Source organism: Hipposideros armiger, unplaced genomic scaffold (genome assembly GCF_001890085.2).
Source record: "Hipposideros armiger isolate ML-2016 unplaced genomic scaffold, ASM189008v1 scaffold_443, whole genome shotgun sequence".
Classification (NCBI taxonomy): domain Eukaryota; kingdom Metazoa; phylum Chordata; class Mammalia; order Chiroptera; family Hipposideridae; genus Hipposideros; species Hipposideros armiger.
The window spans coordinates 1,562,317-1,581,992 of NW_017731793.1; the positions used below are offsets into that span (position 1 = coordinate 1,562,317).

At 43.2% G+C, this 19,676-nt stretch overlaps 1 protein-coding gene and 1 long non-coding RNA gene across 6 annotated transcripts in view; one reads left to right on the forward strand and one right to left on the reverse strand.

Moving 5' to 3' along the window:
- SPECC1L (sperm antigen with calponin homology and coiled-coil domains 1 like) overlaps nucleotides 1-18,071 on the reverse strand; it is a 141,946-nt gene extending 123,875 nt beyond the window's left edge. The window contains exon 1 of one of the 3 annotated variants that reach the window (XM_019665406.1): nucleotides 17,911-18,071. The gene's annotated coding sequence lies outside the window, so the exon portion shown is untranslated. Of the gene's footprint in view, nucleotides 1-17,281; nucleotides 17,346-17,397; nucleotides 17,542-17,910 lie in introns of those variants that run through there. The other 2 variants (XM_019665409.1, XM_019665407.1) reach the window with 2 other exon arrangements.
- A 132-nt stretch (nucleotides 18,072-18,203) lies between these two features.
- Nucleotides 18,204-19,676, forward strand: part of LOC109394883 (uncharacterized) — a 14,089-nt gene continuing 12,616 nt past the window's right edge. Inside the window, exon 1 of one of the 3 annotated variants that reach the window (XR_002126538.1) lies at nucleotides 18,204-18,375. This is a non-coding gene — a long non-coding RNA (uncharacterized LOC109394883). The remainder of the gene's footprint in view (nucleotides 18,376-19,676) is intronic. The other 2 variants (XR_002126539.1, XR_002126537.1) reach the window with 2 other exon arrangements.

Consider the following 19,676-nt stretch of genomic DNA (forward strand, 5'->3'; position numbering starts at 1 on the left):
CAGTCTAGTTGTGGAGGACGTCACTTCACTGGCCCATGTTGGTATTATCATTGTGCTCTTCCCGGGTGAGGCAGTCAATCACCGGCCATTGGACGGTCGCTCACGGTGGCTCACGGCAGCTCTCACCAGCCGCCGGCCACTCATGGTGGCTCACAGCAGCTCACAAAAGCTCACACCAGCTGCCGGCCAGCCCCACTGCAGCCTATGCTGTCGCCAGCGACTCATGGCAGCCCAGCTCCAGATCGAGTTGTTGTTCAGCATTTTAGCTGTAGAGGGCGCAGCGTCACTGGCCCTCATGTGGGATCCGAACCAGGGCCCTGCTGCTCAGAGCTGGTGTCCCAAGCCAACCCTTAACCAACGTGCCACTCGGCCGGCCCTGGGTTGTCTTTTTTTATCTCAAGGGGCGGCCTGTACAGTGAGACTACAGAGGGCTTTTAGGGTGCTGTCTTCAGAGACATTTAAAAAATGATGGACGGGTGGCCGGTTAGCTCAGTTGGTTAGAACGCAATGCTCATAAAACCAAGGTTGCCAGTTCGATCCCCACATTGGCCACTGAGCTGCGCCCTCCACAACTAGATTGAAACAACTACTTGACTTGGAGCTGATGGGTCCTAGAAAAACACACAGTTCCCCAATTAAAAAAAAACACACACAAAATGATGGAGGTGTGTCTTGGCACTGAAGGAAGGGCTTCAGCTTACAGCATTCCCTCCTCTGTCCCCACCACCTCTGCCGGCCCTGCTCGGCCTCTTTTTGTGTCAAGGAAAAAGTGCAGCTGGACAACTACCAGAGCCTCCTAATGTTTTCCCCACCTTCAGTACTTCAGAACCAGAACTGCTTCTCCATATCCTGAAGCACAAAGCCCACCCTCCCACTCCCTGCCCCCAATACCTCACCGCCTACCTCAGACCAAACGCCCCAATGACCAACATGCGTACCTCTAGACCCAGGCTTCCATCCACCTGCCGCACCTAGTTTCCTATTTTATACACAAACATAGCCACCCTCTTTCAAATACCCACACTTCTGCTCCTATAGGTCCCTATTCCTGAAAGCCCTTACCATCTTCTTGCCCAAGAACTAACTGCTCACATGTCATGTCAAGATTCCGCTCTAACGCCATATCCATAGTCCCTGACTCTTCTATAGACCCCTCCTCTCTAGCACTTGGACCATCACACTCACCTCACTGCATTTTATCCTGGCAACATTTGGGGCATGCTTTATCTGAAACTCAGCTGTTACTGGGCCTCCTGTATTTTATCTAGCAACCCTAGCCCTGGCACACAGACCCTCAAACAGGGAGAGAAGGAAAGGCAGTGGTAGAGAAGGAAATAACAGAATACAAGGACTAACATACAGAGTGAACCGTGACAAAAAAGATGGGCGGAAGTCTTAAGCCATAACCAGCAAGAATACTAAACCCAAATCCCCATGTATAACAGTCTTGTTAACAAATCAGCCTGACCTACAATTCCAAAACCCTTCTCTGGGACTCCCCTCCAAACAGCCTAAGTTTAGAGCCGCAGGTTTGTTTCATTTTCATGAAATTAGCCACCCTGTGCTAGTCATTCTGCCTGGCTCATGCAGCTCCTTCCAACTGGCGTATTATTCCCCAAACTATAATGTCCATTAATTGAAAGCTCCCTCCTCCTTCAAAGCCAATCTCAAAGGACAAGTCCAGCTCAAGACCCCTTTGAAGTCCAGCTCAGAGGAGCTACATTTCCTAATACCCACATTCACACTGCGTCTCCCCTACTCATGAAGGCCCCAGCACTTAAGACTGTAACTCTTCTAGCCCTTATCAATACACCCTCAGAGGGCAGTGTGTGGACTTCTCCCACAGGCCTCACTTAGAATGCAAATGCCATATATATGAGGCAAGACAGGGCCAGTGCCTTAAAGACATCATTCAATAATTATATAGGGAATGAAACCAACACTAGAAATCAGACAAAATCAAAGCTATAATGTGATTAGCCCAAACCACTGCTGGAAAGGACATGCATGACAGAAGTAAATCCTAGTAAATTCTTTCTAGACAGGTGATTTAATCACCTGTTAAACAGTCTGCAGCCTGTTATAAGACATCCTATAACTGAGTGGAGAACTTCTATTCACCATTAGTGGTAGAATGAGGATATAAGAGGGAAAAGGAGGAAAACAGTGGAAAGCACTACCACAAAAAGAAAATTACAGACCAATATGTCTCATGAAGATAAATGTAAAAATTCTAAGCAAAATTTTAGCAAATTGAATACCATAATCTAAAAAAAATGATAACACATCATGACTAAGTAGGATTTATCCCAATAATGCAAGGTTGGTTTAAACTAAAAAAAAAAAAAAAAATCAGTGTAACTTGCCACATGAAAAAATAAAAGAAAAAACATGATCATCTCAACATACAGAAAAAGCACGAGACAAAAGCTGACATTCATTCCTGATTAAAAAAAAAAACCAAAAACAAAAACCTCCAATTAAAACAGCAGTAGAAGGGAACCTCCTCAACATGATAAATGGTACCTATGAAACACCTACAGTTAATATACTTAATGGCATAAGGCTTAATGCTTTCTCCCTAAAATTGGGAATAAGACAAGGAAATTCGCTCTCATCACTTCTATTCATTATTGTCCTAGAGGTTCTTAGTGCAATAAGGCAAGAAAAAGAAACAATAGGCATTCAGATTGGTAAGGAAGAAATAACTCTTTATTTGTAGGCACACTTGATGAAATGTCAAATGGAATCTACAAAACAAGCTATTAGAACTAGTAGAAGATAGCAAGATCTCAAAATATAAAATCAGTATACAAAATCAACTGTATTTCTATATAGTATTAGCAATGAACAATTGGAAATTGAAATTTTTAAAAATAGTACTTACAGTAACACCAAAATATATGAAATAGTCATGGGTAAATCTGGCCCAAAAAAGGTGAAAGATCTGTACATTGAAAACTACAAAATATCACTGAAATAAACAAAAGACCTAAATAAATTGAGAGATATAACAAGTTTATGAGTTGGACGACTCCAGGTTGTTAGGAAATCAGTCCCCCCAAATTTATATATAGATTTAACAGAATTCAAATCAAAAGCCGAGTGGCTCAGTTGGTTAGAGCGCGAGCTCTGAGCAAAAGGGTCGCTGGTTCGATTCCCACATGGGCCAATGAGCTGCACCCAAGCTGAGCTGTCGCTGAGCTGGCAACAGGTGGCAGGATGGCTCAGCTGGTGAGAGCACGTGCTCCTAAAACAAGGCTGCCTGTTCGAGGCGGTGGGCTACGCCTGCCCACAACTAAGACTGAACTCGGCACCTTGAGCTGAGCTGCCACCCGGGTGGCTCAGGGGATAGAGCGCGCACTCTTAATAACAAGGCTGCCAGTTCGAATCCCGCATGGGATGGTGGCTACGCCCACCCTCAAGTAAGACTGAACTCGGCAGTTCGAGTCCTGCCCAAGCTGAGCAGCCACTGAGCTACCAATAGGTAGCAGGATGGCTCAGCTTAAAAAAAAAAAAAAAGACTGAACTCGGGACCTTGAGCTGTGCGGCGTGACTGGACTTGGAGCTGAGCTTGCTGTGCCCTCCACAACTAAGATTGAAAGACAACTTGGTTGATCCCCTCCCCAATTCCCCCAACACTTCTCTTCCCCCAATTTCCCCAATAAAAAAAAAAATCTTAAAAAAATAAAATAAAACTCCTACAGAACATCAAGGGCCTAGAATTAATAATTGTGGAAGCTGAGTGATGACTACATCACCACTGTTCCATTATCTTATTTTCTCTATTTTGTATGTTTGAAATTTTCCAGAGTGAGGGAGTATTTTGTTTTAACAAAGACTGAGATGCTTTCATGCCTACATAAACACAAAATAGCTTCCTTTAAAATTTTAATTATATCACAAAAATGGTTTCCTTCTTCATACCACCTTAAGTCTAGACCTCAGCCTGGTTTCCCCGTCTTCTAACCAGTCCTCTCTGCTTCCTGTTTCTCTAAGTCAGGGGTCAGCAAACTACAGTACACAGGCCAAACGCGGCCCATCACTTGTTTTGTACCATCCACAAACTAAGAATATTTTTAGCATTTTTAAATGGCTGGGGGGGAAATCAAAAGTATATTTCATAACATCGAAAACTTACATACAAAATTCAAATTTCGAAGTCCACAAAGAAACTTTCATTGAAACAGCTACATTCACTCATTTACATATTTCTGTGGCTACTTTTGGGCTACAATGATAGAGGTGATTAGCTGCAACAGAGATCATACCACCTGCAAAGTCTAAAATATTTACTATATGGCCCTTTACAGAAAGACTCTGTCAACTGCTCCTCAGTGATAGGCCTTCCCCTCCCTTAATGGACTAAATCCTTCACCTCAGGAATGCTCATTACTGCCTCTCCTTTGTTCAAGCCCCACCAATTCCTGTAAACCCAAATTTCCCCTTCCCCTTTCCAAATCCTAACCATTATCAATCAGCAGCTTATGTGGAAGCAGGTAAGCAAAACGTTACTGTAGAGACTGAGGCCTTAGAGACACTGTCCTTGTGTTGATAAGAGTGGCTGATGACTCCCTACTCATTTCCAATCTTTCAGAGCAGATTGGCAGGCTGGTAGCTAGGATGGAAAGAGCACATGATACAGGGCACTGAGAAAAGTGAAGAAGTAAGCAATGTATGTGTCAGTAACCCTGCAGCAATGTCATCATTTACATGTGTAACCAGAACAAATGCAAGTTACAAGAATGCCTCTCCAGATACCAACTAAAGACAGTAATTCCAAAAAGAAATTAGGAAGAAAAAGTTGATGAGGGGCAGAAGGAAATGAGAAGAAAACCTTTCACTCCAACAATTTAGAGGCTCTCACAAACCGTGGTTAATGGAGACACTAGCAAAAGGCCATCACGCATTCAATGGGAGGGAGGCCTACAAAGGAGAAACACAGCCGAGTTGAAGCTGGAACACCTCGGGTCAACAGATGTCCTGACTTCCCTGAGTTGGTACATTAAATAAGGTGGCAAACCTGCTAGGCCTAAAACCCAGGGATCGCTACCATTTTGCATGCCATTTGTAAACAAATAAGAAATAAGAAATCTGGACTGTATCTCTGTAACTCAAGTGCCGGACAGGAAACCCTGATCTTCTGCAGGTGTTTCATCTCTGGTTTTTCTTTCACCTTTACTGAGTAAACTGACAAAGTTATAAGATCTTTAAAGTGTACATCGTGGTGACTGATATACATGTACATTGCGAAAAAATTCCCACCATCTAGTTAATTTACATACCCATCATCTTGTTTTTTTATTTATTTTTTTGGTAAGCATCATCTCCAATTTAAAGTGGCAACTGAGAGGGCCAGCCAAGTGGTTCAGTTGGTGAAGAGCGTGAGCTCTGAGCAACAGGGTCGCCAGTTCGATTCCCACATGGGCCAGTGAGCTGCGCCGGAGCTGAGCTGCTAACAGGATGGCTCAGCTGGTGAAAGAGCGCGTGCTCCTAACAACAAGGTTGCCGTGTTCAACTTTCGCATGGGATGGTGGGCTATGCCCACCCCCAACTATAATAAGATTGAATACAGCACCTTGAGCTGAGCTGCCCTGAGCTGCCGACTGGCGGCCAGATAGCTCAGTGGCTAGAGCGTTCGCTCTTGGCAACAAGGTTTCCAGTTCGACTCCCGCATGGCATGCTGGGCTATGCCCACCTGCAACTAAGATTGAACACGGCACCTTGAGCTGAGCGGCTGCGATCTGCTGATGGGTTGCCAGATGATGACTAGACTTGGAGCTGAGCTAGCTGCCCCCTCCACAACTAAGATTGAAGGACAACAACTTGGATGTTCCCATCCCCCAATTCCCCAACAAAATCTTAGAAAAAAAATAAAAAATAAAAAAATAAAGTGGCAACTGAGAGGAACCAGATTTTGCACCAGTACACATGCTGCCAAAGGTCAGGATTTGATCTTACTGTCCACAAGTTCCCGGTAAGAGAAAAACTGAGAGAAAGCCTCTGGAAGATTTGCTTCTGTGAAGCAGTGCGGGAGTTTTGGCTGACCGTAAGCTTACTATTGGGTTGTCGGAAAAGTCATGACGCATGTTTGTAACAGATGGCACTAGTTCATTTTTGGAAGTACTAGTGTCATTCGCATGTATGCTATTGCTATGTCATTTGACAGCTGACAGTTCTAGCTTTATTCTAAAAAAAAAAATGAGCGATTTAGTTGGGTTTTGGAGATTTTACAACAAGTTGAAGATGGAAGACCAAACTGTGTATTTTTGCCATATTTTACTCTTTTACTTCCATAAAGGGAAGAACGCGTGTCAAGCTTGTGAAAAGTTGCATAAAGTTTACGGTGACAATGCTCTATAAGAACGTCAGTGCCAATGATGGTTCACGAAATTCTGTGCTGCTGATTTTGATCTCAACAATGCTCCTCAGTCAGGGAGGCCCTCTGAGGTTGATGACAAAATAAAGGCATTGATCGAGTCAAATCCACGTTACACGACACGAGAGATTGCAGAAACATTGAACATCCATCATTCAAGTGTTCACGACCACCTGAAGAAGCTGGGATATATAAGCAAGCTCGGTACTTAGGTTCTGCATGAACTCAAAGAAGTTCATTTGATGGTGCGTATAAACATCTGCAATATGCTCATTAAACGTGAGGAAAACGATCCTTTTTTGAAGCGACTGATAATTGGTGATGAGAAGGGGATTGTTTACAACAATGTGGTGCACAAATGGTCTTGGTCCCGACATAGTGATTTGCCTCAAACGACATTGAAAGCAGACATTCATCAGAGGAAGGTTATGCTCTCAGTGTGGTGGGATTTTAAAGGTGTCGTGTTTTCTGAGCTCCTACCAAGGAACCAAACAATCAATTCGAATGTGTACTGTCCAGCAATTGGACAGTTTGAATGAATCCATCATCCAGAAACGTCCAGAGCTTGTTAATTGTAAAGGAGTTGTGCTCCATCACAACAACGCGAGACCACACACAAGTCTGATCACCCATCAAAAATTACTGGAGCTTGGATGGGATGTGTTGCCACACCCACCATACTCGCCTGACCGTCAGACTTCCACTTGTTTCGCTCTCTTCAAAACTCCTTGCGTGGTATAACGTTCAATTCAGATGAGGCTGTAAATCAGCACGTTGTTTAGTTTTTTGCAAATAAAGACAGGTCCTTCTATGAACGAGGAGTTATGAAGCTCACTGAAAGATGGCAAAAGGTTATCGAACAAAATGGGCACTATATCACTCATTGATCTTTGTTCTTTATATAAATAAATGACCTTTGAAAAACATAGACGAAATACATCATGACTTTTCCGACAACCCAATTATGTCCCGACAGCACGGCAGGGCTATTAATACAGTCCTCGCTTGATTTACATTGTGTGGATCCAGGAAGACAGGAATCCCAGGTAGACTCTGTGCTCCTCAGAGTACTGTTCTAGAACAACACAATAAGGAGGGAATCTAATAACTAGCCTGTCTCCAGTCCAGACGGCTCTAAAAGCAACGCAAAGAAGTGAGACTTTCAAACTCAGCAACAACAATAGCTGTTTTCAAATTTAAGAAGATCCAGGAGGCAGGCATAGGACTAGTGAGTGAAAGTTATCAAGAGACAGATTCCAGAGCAGCTAATAATCAGAGATGCCCCTACATCAAATGAGCTAATGGTTATGTCCTTCACCACCCTCACCAAAGCATTCTAGTGGGGCTGGGAGGACTGTTCTATCATCAGACATAAACTGAAATGTGAAGCTCTTACACTGACTTTAGTTAGCGAGATACTCAGAGATTCACAATTTTCATCTTTGATGGCTCCAAACAACAGCGGTATAACTTCAATTATTTTAAAAAGCAAAATATTGTACTTATGTGGGGAGAATTCTAGCTTACTTTTTCACTTGCCTATTCCTCTTACCTCCTTTTCAGTTCAGCTACCCCCTCATCTCACATCTCCCAACCTCACTTCTGACACAGCATGTCACAGAGACTTGATCGCTGAATAAATACCTCAACTCTGGGCTCTGACAACTTTTTTTAAAAGGTTCTTTTTCAGAAGTCACTCTCTGAAGTCAATGCAAAATTTGCCACTGCTGACCATCCTCTCCCCCCGTTTGCAATATATAGCTCCTTTGGCCCGGCAAATGCAACAGCTATGTAGTTTTCTATATTTTGCACAATCACATGAAACTACAAACAAAACAGGATAACCTTGGGTGGTTATCTCTGAGGATAATAAGCCTTGGGTGAGAAAGTAAATACTGTGTTGGCCTTTCAGCAGGGACTCTCTTAATTCTTTAGTAAATCCTCCCTTTAGCCTGCCATCACGGTACACACTCTTCAATTTTTATTTCATTGTTGTTTTTTTTAATCCCCGTAGAAATAGAATTGGAAAAAATTATGAATTCCAAATTCATACTTTACTGTCACTTTATTTAAAATAATATGAAAGGAATAAGTACACATTCCAAAAGTTAAAAAAAATGAACCAATAAAACAAAATTATCATTGCTAATATAAAATAATATTGAATGTCAAAAAAAATTATCATTAAATATTGTCGAGACTGTCCACATTAAAAACTTGCCTCCAGGGCCGGCCGAGTGGCTCGTTGGTTAAGAGTTGGCTTGGGAGTGCAAGCTCTGAGCCGCAGGACCGCCAGTTCGGATCCCACATGGGCCAGTGATGCTGCGCCCTCTACAGCTAAGATGGTGAACAACAGTTCAACCTGGAGCTGGGCTGCCGTGAGTCGCCAGCAATGGCATAGGCTGCAGTGGGGCTGAGTGGGCTGCTTGCCGTAAGCTACCGTGAGTAGCCAGCAGCCAGTGTGAGCTGCCATGAGCCACCATGAGCAGCCATCCAATGGCCGGCAAGCGACTGCCTCACCCGGGAAGAGCACAATGATCACATTACCAACATGGGCCAGTGAAACAACATCCTCCACAACTAGACTGAAGAACAAAAGGACAGCAACTTGTCTATTCCCCTTCCCCGATTCCCCAACGCTGTTCGTTCCCCCAATTCCCCAATTAAAAAATCTTAAAAAAAACAACAACAAACAAACTTGGCTGTGAGTGGCTGAAGGGAGAAAAGACAAGCAATTAGGAAGGAGAGAAGGTCCAGGCAACCTCTCAGTCAGGAGAGGGGGTAGAGGGAGGAGGCAAAGAAGAGAGTAAAAAAGGGGTAGTGGACTTCCATAAGGAGAGCAGGCATCAAATTTAATCCCCCACCTATCATCCTAGGGCACACCCCATAGCCTTTGTTACTAGGTGGTAACTTGAAAGGGTAGCCCCTTCAATTCTCAGGCAGTTTTTCATATATGGAACCAAATGTCAGTTTAACTGTAACTACCATTTACCAGAATATCTGCCAAAGCAACACAAAATAGATCCATCCCTTCCCATGCAAAAGCTCTTCAAATATTTCAATTACAAAGCAAACAATGCCGTACCTATGTTTTTTATTCTTCAGGCTAAATACCACTGTAGTTCCTTTAATCATATGACAAATGCATTTTAGCTGAGAAGCATATTAGTGAAAAGAACACAGGTCATTTTTTAGTCAGAAACCTGGGCTCAGATCCAAGCTTGGCCGTTGGTTAGCTTTGTATTCTTAACCTTGTTTCCTCACTTATAAAATTAAGAAAACTAATAGTTGTGCTAACTACCTCAAGATGTGTTGTGAGAGGACCACATGTAATGAAAGGTACACATGAAAATGTAGGCTTTTTCAGCTCTGCTGCTATAGGTGCTCATTAGATTCCACAGTACTATTAACATAAACTTCATAAGCCTTATGAATTAAATTAGTTTTATAAATAAAGTTTTGGAACCCAACCCACCTAAGAGCATGCGGTGGGGGAGGGAGTCAGAAGCAAAGGCAGGAGGAGATAACAAAGAATCCCAGTGCAGCTAGATGGTTTCCTGGCTGACATTTATATTCTACACTAGACCGTCAAAATACTACTTTAACATAAACTTGCAGGTTACATTTTTTTTTAATTTAAAAACAAGGACTGTTAGTAACTAAAATGTCAAAAAAAATATTTGCAAAATAACATTTTATTCATTACAGTGAAATTCTGATTAATGAATGATCTGCATTCCCTCATGATCGACCTTTGGCCCAGAGTGGACTATCTGGCTGAGCAAGGTACTGACCTGGGTGGGTATAGGAAGATGAGTAAATCGGTGTCTAAAGTGTACATTTCTAACTTCACTTCAAAGTCAATTTTTAAAAAAATAAAACAGAAATATTTATTTTAACTGCTTATTTTACTTCTAGGGCCAACAGAGAAATGTAGGTTAGCACAAGCCCAACTAGGCTGCATATCAATATAATCTGACCTTCAAGGGGAGGGGCATGGTTTTTTCCTCCAGGCCTAACCACTCTAGATGACCCAGATTATTTTCCCTAAACATCAACATGAATAATTTAAAGAAGGCTTTACTGCAGGGTACAATATCAATAATTCATAGGGCAAACATATAAAGGTTCACGAAGAAAACAAGACTCTTGAATGGGCCTGGAAGTTTTGCCATGTCCCCCAAAGTACTCTCAGCTGCATCCATCAGACATTTCCAACATATATACCTCACCTGGCTTTTGGTGAAGGGTGCCTATTACTTATCACCAAAGTAAGAGGATGTGGACACAATTTATAAATGTGCAAACTTTGTTACCAAGGACATATGCATATACACTTATTTTTCAGGCTCATCAGTTTATCTCCCAGAAAAATTCCATATCCACATTAAACAGTTGTTTTTTTCTTTTTATTTTATGAAAATGTTTCTACTTCTGCCTGCAAGGTGGTTAATACTAACACTGCTACAGTAACTTCCTTTGGTATTATACTTCATATACACTACTCAAAGCTGCCACAAACTCAAACTTCACAGGTAAAACCCTATGCCATAATGCTTGTTTGTTTCCTGACTTCCCACCCCTCTCCCACAAGAAAGTAAACTCTAACAGTGCAGGGGGTTTTGTTTTGTTCCTTGCTGTTGCCCTAGAGCCTAGAACAGTCCCAGCCACTTAATAAATATCTGCTGAACTGAATAAATGAATTGTATATTTATACTATGGAATAGTACTATGAAGCTATTAATCACAATGAGTTAGAGTGATAACAGCTATGTTAATGGCATTTCCAGAAGTATTAAGCAAAGAAAACAAGTGGAAGTGTCAAAAATATGATCCTATTTTTTAAAAAGTATACCCCGAAAGCCCATACATTAGAGAGGAAGTGGAGAACTTAGAACCCTCATACACTGATGGCAGGAATGTAAAATGATGCAACTTGGAAAAAGTTTGGTGGATTCCTCAAAAAGTTTAACATATCTACCACGTGAACCAATGATTCCACTCCTAGGTATATAACTAAGAGAAATGAAAACATATGTCCACACAAAAACTTGTACAGGAATGTTCATAGCAGCATTATTCATAACAGCCAAAAAGTGGGAAAAACCCAAATGTCCATCAATTGATAGATTTTTTAAAAAAAGAATGGACTATTATTTGGCCATAAAAGGAATGATGTACTAGTACATGCTACAACACAGATAAACCTTGAAAATATGCTAAATGGAAGAAGCCATGCAAACCACAAACTGTATGATTCCACTTACATGAAATATCGAGAACAGGCAAATCCATAAAAATTGAAAGTAGATTAGTGATTACCAGGGGCTGGGGGAAGTGGAGTAACTATTAATGGGTACAAGGTTTCTTTCTGAGGTGACAAAAAATGTGGAATTAAAAAGTGATGATCAATGCATAACTCTGTGAATATACTAAAAACAATATGTACACCTCAAAACAGGTGAGCTTTATGGTATATGAATTATATCTCAGTAATTTTAAAACATACACATTTGCAAATGCATACATGAATGAAAACATGATACATGAATAAGAATGGTGTATTCATGTATTCAAGTGACTACCTGCACTCATGCACTCATGTATTCAAATGAATACATGAATGATGGAGAAGGAGGCAAGTGTTGAGGCAAGAAGGAGATAACAAATATAAAAAAGACCAAAAACAAATAAATAAATCCAAGGCTGGAGGCCTTGAGTGGAGGGACTGGGCAACACTGAGTAAGTGTGCAATGAGGTGAACATAAAGAATAAAAATGAGAGAACTAGGGTTGAAAAATCCAACAGGTAATTTGTAATGGAGCACAGAAAGCAAACCTGAGAAACTAATGACTCAATGGAATTTGCAAGAAAAATGCAGGCTGCCAGAAAAGAAGAACAAGAACACAGAACAGAAGATTTAAGACAGGACCAAGTCCACCAAAAGTTAAAAAAAAAAAAAAAGCATGCAAGAAGAAAACTCAATAGCTCCTACTCAAGAATTCTTGGGTCTGGTGAGGTAGAACCAAAACATAACAAGGAGAACCTTCCAGGACAAAAAGGGAGTGGGACTCAGTACACTTGTGTCTCCTAGGTGGGAAAAATGGGCATCTTTGGGGAGAAAGTGTCCAATTGTCACCGTTCTGGAAAAAAGCAGCCCCAACAGACTGCCTCGGGAATTCCTGGTGGAAGAGGTGCCACTGGAAAATGGCTGAGTTGGGATTTTTCCCAAGAACATGAAAAGGAAGAGAGGAAGAACAGGTATTTCTTGACAAATCTTAACACTGCTGCCAGTTTCTTTGCATGCCTCTCTCCTAAGCTTAACAAGGATCTTTTTTTCTTTCTTTTTTTTTTGATGTAAGCTCAGTTCTTTTGAAAAGAAGGGTAATATGGGGCTTTATAAAAAAAAGAGACGAAGTATTCTTCCCCATTAATTTCTGTTTTCCCTAGGCTATATGCACAACAGACAAACTTGAAATCTATTATCTTAATCTCTTAAACATTTACTGTCCAAACACATCAAATTAAAAAAAATTTTTTTTAATAAAAAACCTCAAGGTTCTGGAAGTTATACAAGGTTAAAAAAAAGGAAGCAAAATGCATAATGATGCTTCCAGAGCTGGGAACAAAGGCGATGCCCACCTGGTTTCTGGATGACAAAACAGACATTAGAGACAGAGTCTCCTTCAAGAAATAGGATCTGAATTAGACACTAAGATACAATTAAGTGGCCTTTGCAAACCGGTGTGCATGACTAGGAGGTGTCTCAAGGCTGGTGAGGTCAAGTGCACCTGGAGTGAAAAACTCCTTAAGGGCAGGAACGAAGAGGCCCACTTCCTCCGTAGCACTGACATGCCCAACACATCTCGCACCCAAAAGATGCAACAACTTTGTATCAAGCCACACATCGTACTCTACTATCCACTGCGTGGAGGGAGCAGACAAAACACAGGGTGCCAAATCCTAACTGGACAGGGTGCTGGACAAGTCTGCATGAGACAGGATAAGGGATGTCTTCCAGGCAAGGTAGTAGTACCTGAGCTGAGTTTTGAAGGTGATAATCAGATGAAGTAAAACAACATTCCAGCAGAGGGAGACAAGGCAACAGGAGAGAGTTCAAGGGGCCAAGAGTTGTTCAGCAAAGCTCAATGAAGCACCTAAAAAAAGGTGGGGGAAGAATGAAAGTGAAGGCTAGAGCCCAGTGATGAAGTGTCCTGGATACCGAGCTAAGGGTTGGCAGATTTGATTATGAAGACAGTGGGAACCATTGAAGGATTTTAAATTGCAGGGGTTGGGGCGAGATGGTGACTATGAACAGATTACTATTTTGGAAAGACCCAGGCAGGGAGCAAACCTCTGGATTTAACCAAAAAAATAAAAGAACTATTAATACAATGAAGATGTGGGAAAAGATCAAGAAAAATACTGTTAACAGAGCTGCACTCTTTTCACTCATGGACAAATTTCTTTTGTGGGGTTATCAAATTATCCTTTGAAAATGGAGAACTCAGAGGTAGCTTGAAAGCAGTCAGTCCTCTGAATGTAGAAATGAGTATTATGAAGAATTAGAGATTGCATTATTAATTTTAATTCAAGACACTTTTAAAATGTATGCTTGACACACTTTGATATATTGTAGTTTTGTGAGTACAAAAAAAAGATTTATAATAACTCTAAATCTCATCTGCTATTAACATCTGACTAGGAAGAATTTTAAAGACGTTTCACAGACACAAAGATCATCTGTTACATTCGCTTTAGAACAAACCAGAGCCACTTCTCCCCCTCAGCATATCTGAAATATAATCTGTAAGCCTAATTTCTTTCTTTTTTTTTTTAAGATTTTATTGGGGAATTGGGGGAAGGGGAGCAGACAAGTTGCTGTCCTTTTGTTCTTCAGTCTAGTTGTGGAGGACGTAGCTTCACTGGCTCATGTTGGTATTATCATTGTGCTCTTCCCCAGTGAGGCAGATCGGTCACCAGCCTCTGGACGGCCGCTCACAGAGGCTCTTGGCAGCTCACACCAGCTGTCGGCCACACAGAGTAGCTTATGGCAGCCCACTGCAGCCCCACTGCAGCCTACACCATTGCCGGTGACTCACCGCAGCCCAGCTCCAGGTTGAGCTGTTTTTCACCATCTTAGCTGTAGAGGGCAGTGCCACTGGCCCTCATATGGGATTCAAACCGGGGCCCTGCTACACACAGCTGGTGTCCCAAGCCAGCTCTTAACCAACGTGCCACTCGGCCGGCCCTGTAAGCCTAATTTCTTGATGGTGTGTTATTTCATTACAAAAGACTGAGACCACAATAAAGATTTCTGAGCTGACAGAGAACCCCCATGGGTTTTTTTTTACCTCTGCAGTTAGTCTATTCAACACTAACAATTCCAACCACCAGGAGGAATTTTCCTGCCTGGGTTTATTTTGTTGGCACAAGCACACACACAAAAATATCCTGACATTTTGTATCCAGTAGGAATGGATGATCAGAATAGGACCATCTTTAATAAAGCAAATTGAACAGAGCTTTCTCAGTTGCCTGCGACTAACGACCATGACTAATGACCACAATTTACTTTTAAAAAATAACCTATATTTTAATCTGAGCAGCAAAAATCCCAGGAACTTTTTCCTAAACACCCTAACAACAAAACAATAGATTCTAGGCTTTACTTCTAAAAAATGTCTTATTCTGATGAGATAACCAACCTTGCATTCGCCATTTACAATCACCATATACCACCATTTACTATAACCATCATTTCATAAAAGATGATTAATTTTAACACCAGAAAACATTTTTTTAGAAAGGGCAGTCCTTTTTTTTCCCCTAAGATTTTATTGGGGAATTGGGGGAGGGGAACAGTGTTGGGGAATCGGGGTAAGGGTACAGACAAGTTATTGTTCTTCAATATTCATTGTGGAGGGCGCCAGTCGCCATCTGAAAAGGGCAGTCCTTTAACTGAACAAATTTAGTTTCATGAAAAACTCCCGGGCTGGCCGAGTGGCGTGTCGGTTAAAAGTTGGCTTGGGATGCCAGCTCTGAGCAGCAGAGCCCGGGTTCAGATTCCACATGAGGCCAGCGATGCTGCGACCTCTACAGCTAAGATGGTGAACAACAGCTCGACCTGGAGCTGGGCTGCCATGAGTCACCGTGAGTCACTGGTGACGGTGTAGGCTGCAGCCCCTGCTGCAGTGGGCTGCCGTGAGCGGCCGTCCAATGGCCAGCAAACGATCTTCCTCACCAGGGAAGAGCGCAATGATAATACCAACATGGGCCAGTGAAGCGACATCCTCCACAATTAGACTGAAGATAAAAGGACAGCAACTTGTCTGTTCCCCTGCCCCGATTCCCCTCCCGCAAGTCCCCAATAAAATCTTTGAAAAAAAAAAAACTTCCCATATTTTCTCAATACACTAAAGGCCCACTCAACACTCCATTTCAGGGGCCTGACCAAGTAAGAGTCTCCAAAATTTGTCCTCACCAACTTATGATGCCCCCTCTCCCCATCTTTGAGGAGGGACCACAAACAATGTCATGGAACTGCTAAGACCTAGTTCTCTCCCCTAATTGAAGAAGACTTCCCTAGTTGGAAGAGACTTAGTAAGCAAGATGGTAAATGTTAAATTAGCAACTCAAGCTCCTTTCAATCTCCTCCTCGCAACTTCTCCCCCCCACCTCACCCCCCCCACACACACACACACACTTTACAGATGGGGAAATGAAGGTCCAGAAAGGAAAACAATTTGCCCAAGGCCATAAAGCTAAGAGAACTTCTCTAGCCTACTGACACTCAAGTCACTGTTCCTCTGCTGAGCTGGACAGTTTGTGTAACACCATTTACAAGTTAACCATGTGATTTAAATAACTGTATATGGTTATATGGCAAGTCATGTATTATGAAAACCCAACCCTGACAGCAATTTTGAACCGAAGCAATACCATCATCTGAGTCATCTGAAATATAAGATGTACTGTGTCAAGTCAGTTATAAGGAGAACCTGTTTCAGAAAAACCTCAAAATGACAGGTTGCACTGTAGATATATACCCTAAAAGTTCAAGTTTAAAATGGAAATTTTGATACAAACTTCACTTTAACCACAACTGCTATAATCACTAATATGATACTGTACTTCACTGACACTCAAATTATTTGGACTATTATTTGGACCAAAGCGCACAATGATAAAGGTTTCCTATGGCACAATATTCACTTTCTTACTGAAAAAGGCAAGAAAATCCCTATGTAACTGAACTATACACAGGCAATTAAGAAACATTTTCCAGCTACCAAAAGTTGCTGAGTCTAAAGACTGCTTGGTACATACTAAATCAGAGGGGAAGAGACATTTTTATAAAGGAAAGAAAATACTGGATCAGCCATTTCTTTACAGAAGCAATTTTATCCAGATCAATACTCTACTTCTACTTACACCATATACTCTTCTATATAGGTTTGGCTACTTTATAACCTATCTGTATTATGCTGATGTCTGCTCATGCCTAAGAAGAGTACAGCTCTGATTTCATCTCAAGATGCATCTTGGGTGACAGCAAACGCTGCGGGGCTCTGAAACATTTTTGTTTCTTGAATCTGTAGTCAACTCAGGAAAACATTATCAGTGGCTTGAGATGCTCTTTTTACAACACATTTTTCCCTGTAATCAAAATAGGGCAGCGAATTTACGGTAATTTTTCCCGGGCCCTCCCGTACTTGCCCGCAAATTATCAAAGGCATCAACAAATCAAGAGTCTCTGTATTTGAATGGTCACAGGAATTCTTAGTCTTGTCAATAGGCTGGAACTACGTGGAAACTGATTTCTTTTCCAGATATCTCTAGGGAACTGCCCAAGAATGAACTATCTGGTCTTAAACGTAACCACTTATGCCATATAATTACCAGATTGCAGGAAATGTAAAAATTTCCTCAGCAAAAACACCGATTATTCATATCCAACCTGATGCAATTAACCAGGTCTCAAGAAAAAAAGGACATTCCGCCTGCTTCGGGCTAACCTCCAAGCGGAGCGGGGCGAGGCTGGGAGGGCTGCGGGCCTCGGCGGAAGCTGAGCCCGCAGGAAGCCCGGGGTCCGCTGCCTGCGGGTCTGCTCCCCGCGCCGCGTCCTTAGGGTCCCACAACAGCACTGTCCCCTCCCGGGGCATGGGACCAGAGGACCAGGACGGCGAGACGGCGGCCCCGGCCTCTCCTAGGGATCGAAGAAGGCAAAATGTGAGGGTCGCGCCCGGCGCCTCGGCTCGGAGAGGACCAGCGGACTAAGAGCCTAGAACCAGGCCCCAACACAGCCACAGGCGGCCAGCGAGTCCCGCGGCACAACTGCGGGTCGGCCGGGGAGCCCCAGAGAGGTATCGCGCAGGCGCGGGACGGGCTGGGGGGCCCGGGAGAGGGACGGCGCAGGCGCGGGCCCACCGGGGGTCTGCGGGGTCGCCTGGGCCTGGCCGCGCGGGCGGCGCTGAGGAGATGGACTGGCCCTCCGGGACACACTGAGGGGACCGGGCCTTGGCTCTTACCGCGCGGCGCCGCCTCGCTCGCTCGCTGGCTCCGGGTTCGGGCCGGGCGGCGAGCTCGCCCGGTGGCGCGGCCCGAATCCGTTGAGTCCAGCCTCAGGGTAGCAGCCAACCCCGCGGCGCCGTTCCCCCGGCCCGCCCTTCCTCCCTTGCTGCGCCCGCCCTCGGCCCGCCTCTTGCCCGCCCCGCACGGCCGCCGCCAACTGCGCAGGCGCAAAAGGCTCCGCCCACATGCCTCCGTCGCGCAAGCGCCTGGAGCCCCGCCCACTTCACTCGTGTGCCTCCTGGCTCTGGGTAGCGCAGGCGCTCTACTTCCCGGCCGGCCACGAGAAAGGGCTCCGGTATCCTCAGCACGCTTCAGGCCTCGCCCTGGAGCACCCGCTGGCAGATGCTCTTGGAGCTGCGTCGGGCGCGGATGGGTGATGCGTGTAGAGCACCTTCGTCCCTAAAGCTTAACCTCACTCAAAGGTCCACTGTTCATGCATTACTTATTTACATTGTGCCAAGAACAGTGCTAGGCATGAGCTAGAGTTAGACAGTGGTGAAAAAAAACACATAAGCCCTGCCTTCCTGCCGCTCCCCCATGCAGCAGGGAACACAGGCAATAAGCAAGTAAGAAAAAAACAAACTGAGGCAAAATATGCTTGATCAAGTTAAGGAAGTTCTGTTAGGTAGCAGTTATCATACAGTTTTTTTCCAGTGATAGTTTGAAATACATTAGATTTTGGTTATATCATCTTAGTTTCCCAGGAGAAAGACAACTTGGTCTTGATACGTTTTTAATACATTGCTGGATCATTTGCTAATATTCTGTTTAGCATTTTTGCATATATGTCCATAAATGATATTGTGCTATGCTTTTCTTTCTTCTACTGTCCATGTCTGCTTTGGGATTAAGCTTATAATAAATTGACAGTGAGTTGAGATTTACGCTTTCTTTTTCTGGAAGATTATATATAAGATCAGAATTTTCTGTTCATTTTAATGTTTGCTGAATTTACCTATAAAATTATTCAGGCCTGGTGTTTTTCATTGGCTTTGTTTGTTGGGAGATATTTAAGGGCATGCAATACAGAATTTAAATTAAGCATTCTTTTTTTATTTTATTTTATTGGGGAATTGGAGGAGAGGAACAGCGTTGGGGAATCGGAGAAGGAGACTAGACAAGTTGCTGTCCTTTTGTTCTTCAGTCTAGTTGTGGAGAACAGTCGCTTCACTGGCCCATGTTGGTATTATCGTTGCACTCTTCCCGGGTGAGGCAGCCGCTTGCCAGCCATTGGACGGCCGCTCACAGCGGCTCACGCTGGCTGCCAGCCAGTCACAGTAGCTCACTGCGCACGGGCTGCAGCCTACACTGTTGCCCGCGACTCACAGCAGCCCAGCTCCAGGTCAAGCTGTTGTTCACCATCTTAGCTATAGAGGGCGCAGCGTCACTGGCCCTCAAGTGGGATCCCAACTGGGGCCCTGCCGCTCAGAGCTGGTATCCCAAGCCAAGACTTAACCAATGTACCACTCGGCCAGCCCAAGCATTCCATTTCTTTAATGGTTCTAAGTCTAGACAGAATTTCTGTTTTTTCCTGCATTTTTAAAAATTTTTACCAAGTTACATTTTTGCAGGAAAGTGTCTATTTTGTTGACATTTTCAAAATCATTGGCATAAAGTTGTTAATGTAATTCCCATATGGTTTTTGTGTTAATTTTATTTATTTTTTATTTCTTTCTGAATACGTTTCTAACACATGTACATATTTCAAAATTCCGAAAGCACC